Source organism: Phaseolus vulgaris, chromosome 4 (genome assembly GCF_000499845.2).
Source record: "Phaseolus vulgaris cultivar G19833 chromosome 4, P. vulgaris v2.0, whole genome shotgun sequence".
Classification (NCBI taxonomy): Eukaryota; Viridiplantae; Streptophyta; class Magnoliopsida; order Fabales; family Fabaceae; genus Phaseolus; species Phaseolus vulgaris.
Genome location: NC_023756.2, coordinates 37,447,804 through 37,456,649, shown reverse-complemented (window position 1 = coordinate 37,456,649; position 8,846 = coordinate 37,447,804).

Below are 8,846 nucleotides of genomic sequence, written 5' to 3'. Positions count from 1 at the left end.
TTAGTATATAAATATTTTTATATCACTTTATAGTATAATAAAATTATAGGATTATATTTTTTAATTATTATAATAGTTTTATTAATATTGATTCTACCTCAATTCATATATGAAACCTTCAAATATTGTCTTGAAGAGTTGAACCACCCTTTTAATTTTAGAAATTTTAATTTCATAAACTTGATTTTGTCACTTTGAAACTATAATATAAAGAAGTAAAATAAATGATAATGATAATTTGCTTAATTTTTTTAAAAGTGATATTCTTCAAGATTTAGGGTTTAATTATATGAATTCATTGATGTTTTCCTTAAATTCAAAACAAATCTTTTCAACAATATCTTATTTTATCTAACATGACTTACTTCCAATATACTTATTATTATAATTATATTGCATGTTATTTAATATTTTTTTAACAAAGATGTATTTAATACCCTATAATATATATTATTTCTAACTACATACAAAAAGAACAAAAAAAATACAAAAAGAACAAAAACTATCATGGTTAATTGTCAATATACTATTTGTTAGCTTAAAACTTTGGTATTTAACCTATATTTACCATTTCAGTTTATATTCTAAATCGGGTTTTGAATAATTTTATGATAAGATATTCTTTTAGTAGCAATCCATCTTTACTTTTAAATTATTTCAATCATTCTAAGTTTTAGTTTAAATTTCATGTTCTAGAAATAAAAAAAAATGGTCTAATGAATTAAAATGAGATATTAAAATAAATACAGATGAATATTTTACATTTAAATTTATTATTATTAATAAATATGGATGAATATTATTAAGTTTTAATTTAAGTAAGATAATAAGTTTTAGTTTTTATATATTTTAATGTTAGTATATGAATATTTTTATATCACTTTATAGTATAATAAAATTATAGTATTATATTTTTTAATTATTATAATAGTTTTATTAATATTGATTCTACCTCAATGAAACCTTTAAATATTGTCTTGAACAGTTGAATCACCTTTTTAATTTAAATTTTTTTATTTCATAAATTTGATTTTGTCACTTTTTGAAACTATAATAAAAATAAGTAAAATAAATATCGCATCCCAAATTGAATTTAAAAAATCTTGAAGAAACACCTAAAAAAAAATTATGCAAATTAATGGTATGTCTTTTCATTGTTATAATTTACATGATTAATGATTTAATATAATATTAAAAGATGATAATGATAATTTGCTTTTTTTTTTTAAATTGATATTTTTCAAGATTTAGGGTTTAATTATGTAAATCCATGAATGTTTTCCGTAAATTCAAAACAAATATCTTATTTTTTTTCTATCATGCATTACTTCCAATATACTTATTATTATAATTATATTGCATGTCATTTAATATTTTTTTACCAAAGATGTATTTAATGCCCTATACTATATTATTTCTAACTACATATAAATAGAAAAAAAATATCATTAAAGTTAATTGTCAATATATTTTTCTAACTATATATTATTTGCTTAATTTTTTTAAAAATGATATTCTTCAAGATTTAGGGTTTAATTATATGAATCCATTGATGTTTTCCTTAAATTCAAAACAAATATTTTCAACAATATCTTATTTTATCTATCATGACTTACTTCCAATATACTTATTATTATAATTATATTCATGTTATTTAATATTTTTTTAACAAAGATGTATTTAATATTCTATAATATATATTATTTCTAACTACATATAAAAAGAAAAAAAAATATCATTATGGTTAATTGTCAATATACTATTTGTTAGCTCAAAACTTTTGTATTTAACCTATATTTATCATTTCAATTTATATTCTAAAATGGATTTTGAATAATTTTGTGATAAGATATTCTTTTAGTAGCAATCCATCTTTACTTTTAAATTATTTCAATCATTCTAAGTTTTAGTTTAAATTTCATGTTCTAAAAATAAAAAATTTGGTCTAATGAATTAAAAATAGATATTAAAAAAATACAGATGAATATTTTATATTTAAATTTATTATTATTAATAAATATTGATGAATATTATTAAGTTTTAATTTAAGTAAGATAATAAGTTTTAGTTTTTATATATTTTAATGTTAGTATATGAATATTTTTATATCAATTTATAGTATAATAAAATTATAGTATTATATTTTTTAATTATTATAATAGTTTTATTAATATTTATTCTACCTCAATGAAACCTTTAAATATTGTCTTGAACAGTTGAATCACCATTTTAATTTAAATTTTTTATTTCATAAATTTGATTTTGACTTTGAAACTATAATAAAAATAAGTAAAATAAATATCGCATCCCAAATTGAATTTAAAAAATCTTGAAGAAACACTTTAAAAAAAATTATACAAATTAATGGTATGTCTTTTCATTATTATAATTTACATGATTAAGGATTTAATATAACATTAAAAGATGATAATAATAATTTGCTTATTTTTTTAAATTGATATTCTTCAAGATTTAGGGTTTAATGATTAAGGATTTAATATAACATTAAAAAATGATAATAATAATTTGCTTATTTTTTTTAAATTGATATTCTTCAAGATTTAGGGTTTAATTATGTAAATCCATGCATGTTTTCCATAAATGCAAAACAAATATCTTATTTTTTTTCTGCATTACTTCCAATATACTTATTATTATAATTATATTGCATGTTATTTAATATTTTTTTACCAAAGATGTATTTAATGCCCTATATTATATTATTTATAACTACATATAAATAGAAAAAAATATCATTAAAGTTAATTGTCAATATATTTTTTTTAGCTCAAAACTTTTATATTTAACCTATATTTACCATTTCAATTTACATTCTAAATAAGACATTAAAAGATGAAAATTTACTTATTTTTTTAAAGGGATATTCTTCAAGATTTAGGTATTAATTATATGACTCCATCCATGTTTTGTTTAATTAACAATATCACAATTAAACTTTTGTTGAAATATATATGTGATTTAAAAAAAACTTATAAATGTTTATGTTATGAAATAATTGGTATTTAAAATTTTTGTTGTCTTTGTAGATTTATTTTTCATTCTTGGAATTTTATTTTATTTTTTTCCAAAATAATTTTCTTACAATATACATTATAAATTTTTAGTCATTAAAATTTTCAAGAAAGACTAATTCAAAGTGAAATTATTGTTTTAAAAGAATTAAAAAATAATAACAATAACCTAATAGAAATTAGAAGGTAAATTTTAGAAATTATTATAGAGGTTATAAGTAAAAATTTAGTATATTTTCATGACGAAAAAAATTTAAATTTTAAAAACTAACGTATCAATTTTTTTCTTATTATTATTACTTAATTTTTATTATTATTTAAAAACATTGCAATATTGTTCAAGAATGACTCTCTCAAATTAAAGGCTAACAACTATTTTTTTTTAAATAATAAAAAAAAATAAAAATATTTCAACATATTTTTGTTCTCAAGAATGAAATAAATGGTATTTTGTTTTTTATTCATAGTAAAACTCTCATGTAGCATCTTCTGAAAGTTTGAAAGTTCATCCTTCCATTTCATAAGAACCTTGGTGGCTGTCATTTTCTTCCTCTTTACAGTTGAATGAAATGAAGGATATGTTGTATTATACCACCACTAGACCATGATAGCCATTTCACACAATTTTGTGGTGACTAAGCACAAATACAGCTCAAGCAAGTCCTAAGACAATGATTCACAACTTTCGTGTGTTCATCTGTTTGTGGATGGTAACTTGTAGACATCTGGATCTTCTTTTCTTGCTTTCCATGCTTTTAATGGAGCAACATGAATGGCTAATTCTTGTCTTTGAGATATAGAGTAATTTGTTCAAACTCTTATGTATTGAGGTGATATTTATCTATAATATTTTAATTCTTGATTGATGATAATGCTTAACATATTTGAATTTTAGGAATAGATTTGACATGTTAATTGCTCTATAACATTTGTTTGTAATGATAAGAAATTTTATAAATATGCGAGAAATCAATGTTTAGAGACTCTCTCAATAACTTTGTATGCGACAAATCGATATGAATGATTTTTGTATGTGCATCAATATCACTCCAGATTAAATATTATAATCTTTTGAAAAATACAAAAGAGTGAGAAGTATAAACCTCAATCCCAATTTTCCCAATTGACTCATACACATATTTTACTTTGCTTTATTTAATTTCTTACAAAATCATCATACACACTACTTTCCAACAAACTTTTACAAATTGTCTTATATTTAGCGAATATTATACTTAAGAATTTAACTGTTCTTTGTTGGTTCGATATCTGTCCTTAAGGACAAATGATTACTGCTAACACGTAGTTATCAAAGGTATTAGGATCGCTATAACGTCATTTCAAAGATGGTACCTTTAATTAAATATGTAAAATAAGCGTATTTTTTTAAAAATGTTTATTTTTTCCCCGAAATTTAAAACAGAAACATGCATTACTTCCAATATACTTATTGTTATAATTATATTGCATGTCATTTAATATTGTGGTGATTAAGCACAAATATACCTCAACTAAGTCCCAAGACATCGATTCACAACTTTTGTGTGTTCATCAGTTTGTGGATGATAACTTGTAGACAACTGAATCTTTCTTTTCTTACTTTCCATGCTTGTAATGAGAAACATGAATGACTAATTCTTTTATTTGGGATATTGAGTCATTTGTTCAAACTCTTATGTATTGAGGTGATATTTATCTATAATATTTTAGTTCTTGATTGATCATAAAAAGGGTGGTCATGGATTGGATTTTGAAAAAATCCAATCCAAATCCAAATATTTGGAATAGATTTTAAATCCATATCTATATTTTTTATAAAACTAATTTGAATTTTTACATGATCCATATCCTAATATTTAGATTGGATTTTAAATCCAAATCTATATTTTTATAAAAAGAATTAATTGAATTTTAAAACTAAATTTATATTTTCTAAAAAAACTAACAATATTAATATAAAAATATGTAAAAAAATTAATATCATATAAATATTAAGAAAATATAATAAAATAATAATTTAATAATATTAAAAATTAAAATTACAGATAATTAATATTCAGTGATACAGAAAAAGTAATTATATACAATTACAAACTATACATAAAATTGGTGAATTTTTTATGTTATTGCTAAAGTAATGAGTGTAAAAAATCAACCATTGAATTTATATTTTACTTAGAATATTATTTAAATGTAAATATATTTTTTGATAAAATTTTTTGGTATATTACTGTTTGCATATGGTCCCTCTTAAGTGTATATACTTGAAGACAACTGAAAATCTATACAATATTTAAGTGAAGAAAAAAAATTGTATGTGAAAAAAAATAAAAAATCCAAATATTTGAATAAGATTTATAATCCAAATCCATATTTTTTTATAAAAACAATTTGAAAATTCAAATCCAAATTAGATTTTTTTATCTAAATCCATATTTTTATAAAAAAATAAGGTAAATTGTATTTTAAATTAAAATCCATGTATTTTTTAAAAAATTAACATAATATTAATATATTAATATAATAACATGTAAAAGAGTTGAATATTATAAATATTAAGAAAATATAATAAAATTATAATTTAATAATACTAAAAAAATTAAACATAACATAATATATACATTCTTAACATTAAATATTGGAGCAAATATAATTATATTAATTTATTATGTATAAAATATTGGAGCAAATAAAATTATAAAAAAATGTGTAAGACTTGATTGCTTCATGAGTGTGTGTGAGAGCAAATAAAATTACAAAAAGCTGGAGAGAGGCACTGGAGTGAGAGTCAACTTTAAAAAATTTGGATTTTCCAATTTCTAAAATCTATATAAAAAAAATGGATATCTGATATGAAAATATAATAAAATGTGGATCAAATTAAAAACTGGATTTAGATAAATGGATTTTTAATGAATTAGAGCAATGTAAAAGTGGAGCAGTTTGACAAAACTAGATTTTTTGCCCAGCCCTAGATCATAATGTTTAACATATTTTTGAATGCTAGGAATAGATTTGACATGTTAATTGCTTTATAACATCTGTTCGTAATGATAAGGAGTTTTTATACATAGGCAAAAAATTGATATTTATGAGACTCTCTCAATAACTTTGTATGCGAGGAATTGATATGAATTATATTTATATGTGCATCAATATCAATCAAGATTGAATATTATAATCTTTTGAAAAATACAAAATAGTAAGAAAGGATGAGAGCCCCAATTCCAATTTTCCAAATTGACTCACACACATCTTTTACTTTGCTTTATTTAATTTCTTGCAAACTCATCATACACAACTTTTCAACAAACTTTTACAAATTGTCTTATATTTAGTGAATATTATACTTAAGAATTTAACTCTTACTTTTGGGTTCGATATCCGTCCTTAAGGATAAATGATTAATTTTAACACGTACACTTGCCGTAAAATAGTTATAAAGGTATTAGGATCGCTATAACGTCATTTCAAAGACGGTACCTTTAATTAAATATGTAAAATGAGTGTATATTTTTTAGAATGTTTATTTTTTTTCCCAAAAGTCGAAAGAGAAACATGTTTAAAAACAAAGAAAATAGTTTTAATTTTTTTATTTGGGCGATAAGGATATACCTTGGTCGTACGTATTTTCGTTCATAACATAAAATCAAAATTTATGTAGCTCTAAGGGTTTATTTGAAAATGATTTTGCTAGAGTGAGTTGAGCATTTGTAAAATGGAATAAGTAAAATCGATTTTTGTGAAAAGTAATCTCAAGAAGGACGAACCTCTCTATTTCTGTTTCTAGTAGAAATCGAAGATCACATAGTTATGGTAGTCGGCACTCGACTTTTTGTTTGGTAAAAAATTGTTTATTTATTGTTATTCTTAATTTTTTATTTGTTATTTTTTATACTTTTATGGAAAAAGAATATTGAATAAAAAGTGATGCAAACAATCATACAATTACTCAAATAATTATTTTAGCAATTCAAATTTAAATAGTTTTCTTGAGAAATTAAAAGCTAGTTGGTCTGTAAAAATAAAAAGGGATGGTAGATAACAAAAGTGTTGGGCTAGCTGAATGGGCCCAGACTTATTTGGTATGGAGGTGCAGTTATTAAAATGGAGGGTGGCGAAGTGAAATTACTGGGCCAGCAGAATAGAACCATGTTTGTGTATAAAAGGTGGTGCATAATATTAAAATGCGTGGTGCAAATAGTGGAAGTGTTAAGGGTGGGAAAAGAGTGTCAAATAGCCAAAATCCCAGGTCTGCATTTTGGTCCAGGCTTAAAAGACTGGTGGTATGTATGTATGAAGAATGAAAGTGACAAATAGCATAAATGATAGGCCAGCATACAGACACAGAACTAAAAAAAAACCTGGTGGACTGCTTGTATGGAAAGCGCAAGTGATAAAGGCAATTGCTTCCTGCACCATATCACTGCACCCGATCTTACCGGAAAAGACGAAACTGTCCTTAAAAAAAATTTCCAAAATATGTGTTCCGGATATTTTTTTCCGGAACAAAATTTTATATTACGGATTTTTTTATCTGAAATTGATTTTTTATTTTTTTTCTGGATTTTTATTTCCGAAACACAATTATTTCTTTTCTGGATTTTTTTTTTCGGAATGCATTATTTTTCAATTCCGGATTTTTTTGTCCGAAATAGAATTTTAATTTTGGTTTCCGGATTTTTATTTCCGAAACTCAATAATTACTTCCGGATTTATTTTTCCGGAATATATTATTTTCAATTCCGGATTTTTATTTCTGGAATTAAGGGCATTTTTGGAAATTAAAAAAATATGTTGGGTGCAGGTTAAAAATGATTGGGTGCAGGGAGCATTTGCCAGTGATAAATAGTACAAATTTTACTTAAAAGGCTGGAGATAGGATAACGTTTAGGCTATGTACAGACCTAGATTTTAAAAAACTGGTGGGTTTCTTCATTCACCCCAGAGGTTCCACGGACTGTTTCTTCCTGCACCTCCATAGGTTCTTCTGCCATCCCATACACAACGTGAAAAATATCTTTTTTATTCTTTTTGTGCCACCCCCATAGAGTAGCTTCTGGATTGTGTAATCTTGACATGTATTTGAAAAAAAAACATCCAAATTATGTAATATGGAAACTAAAAAAAGCTTTCATATTACAAAATCTAGAAACTAATTATGGATCTGAATAAAGGCTTCCGGATTATGTAATCCGTAAGCTAATTACGAATTTTGAAAAAGACTTTCAGATTACGTAATCCAAAATATTACATAAGGGTATTTTTGGAAATATAAAAATTTATGGAAATATAAAAATTTATGGAGGTGAGAGAAGAATATATGGAGGTCCAGGAAGAAACAACCATTATGCGACACCCGAATTATGCATTTATGTTTTTTTACCAGTTAAATTTTGTATTGGTGATTGTATACAAAATTTGGGCGCATTTTATTGTTAGTCTGGGTTGTGTGATAGAAAAAAAGTTAGTTTTTTTTTTTAATGTATTTCACTCTTTTCTTGCACTAGCTTCATTGCACTAATTTTTTTTCCTGTATTTTATGAACATTTCATATTATCTAATCTAGAATTCACTTTTGAAAAAACATATTTCGAATTATATAATCGTTTTTTTTTTTCAAATCTGAAAAAGACTTTCATATTAACAAATCTAAAATGTATTATTTTCAAAAAATTAATTCATGATTACATAATGTGAAAGTATTTCCCAAATAGGCAATTAACTTCTAGAATATGTAATCTAGAATAATTTTTTGACAAAATATATTTTGAATTAAGTAATTTAGAAGCTAATCCCAAATATAGTTGGGAT